At 40.5% G+C, this 1,216-nt stretch overlaps 1 non-coding gene across 1 annotated transcript; it reads right to left on the minus strand.

The window, feature by feature from the left end:
• Positions 1-781: 781 nt before the first annotated feature.
• Positions 782-887, minus strand: LOC115522590. The gene has a single exon (XR_003971487.1). It is a non-coding gene; the product is annotated as a U6 spliceosomal RNA (small nuclear RNA).
• Between the last annotated feature and the right edge of the window lie 329 nt (positions 888-1,216).

Below are 1,216 nucleotides of genomic sequence, written 5' to 3' on the forward strand. Positions count from 1 at the left end.
TGACCTGTTCCCTCTTGCTCTCTGCACAATTTATAGAGCAATAAAGTATGCTCCACTTTAGGGTATTTATTATTTTATTAAATGATTATTGAAATAATTTGTTCTTATTTTCCATCAGTCTTATTATTATGCTGCCATAATAAATTAGATTATAATATCTTCAAAGACAGGGTCTCATACTCATATGATCTCATACTTCTTAATATCCACCATAATCCTTAATGTGCTTGTTTGGATTTGATTTATCCAGCATTTGGAAGGGCTTCTAAGCTTACACTGATCAACTCCCTTCTCTGGAAATTTCTCTTATTAAAAGCTGTCCTATCCTCACTGGCACATAAATGTAACTGTAAGGCAGAAACTTATCTCTCATGCTTAGGTAGGCACCATAGTCACGCAAAAAAAATCAGATTTTTCCCCTCAGAAATTGGAAATTTGTATGTTTTGTGTGTTTATTACAAAGCTACTTTTAATACTTTGGGGGTGAGCCTTACAAAACACTGGGAAGAACCCCCTCACTCCCAGGAGTGACTCAGAAGGAGAGAGGCTGAGAAGTAAGCACTGAAATTCAGGGAAAGGGGATGTCACAGTGGTGGCACATGTGAGCACTACAGGAGGACATGCTAGCATGGTGTGACACAGGCTAAGTAAGGGCAAGAGGGTTGGACATGAAGCCACAAAGCTACCTGGGCTCCTCCTTCTCATTTGTATTTTTCTGCTTCTTCTCATTATCTCAGAGTCCCTCTGCTTACAGGTGACAGTAGAAAGCCTGTCACCTCAGAAAAATACGGAACATTCCGTGAATTGGTAGGTCATCTTTGTGCAGGGGCCATGCTAATCTCTGTGTCATTAGAAACTGGACATTTGTAACTAAGGGGCCAAGTTTCTAAAAATACTTAAACTTTTTTTTAATGTTTATTTTTTTTGAGAGAGAGAGTGAGAGAAAGAGAGACAGAGTGTGAGCAAGGGAGGGTCAGAGAGAGAAAGGGAGACACAGAATCTGAAGCAGGCTCCAGGCTCTGAGCTGTCAGCACAGAGCCTGACATGGGGCTCAAACCCACAAACTGTGAGATCATGACCTGAGCAGAAGTCATTCACTTAACCGAGCCACCCAGGCACCCTTCTAAAATTCTTTAAAACTGTGTCAATTTTACTACAAAATTTTAAACAGAATATCTGTGGAAGTTTCTAGCTGAGGTTCCCCGATCTGGATTCT

The sequence above is a fragment of the Lynx canadensis genome, chromosome C1 (assembly GCF_007474595.2).
Source record: "Lynx canadensis isolate LIC74 chromosome C1, mLynCan4.pri.v2, whole genome shotgun sequence".
Classification (NCBI taxonomy): domain Eukaryota; kingdom Metazoa; phylum Chordata; class Mammalia; order Carnivora; family Felidae; genus Lynx; species Lynx canadensis.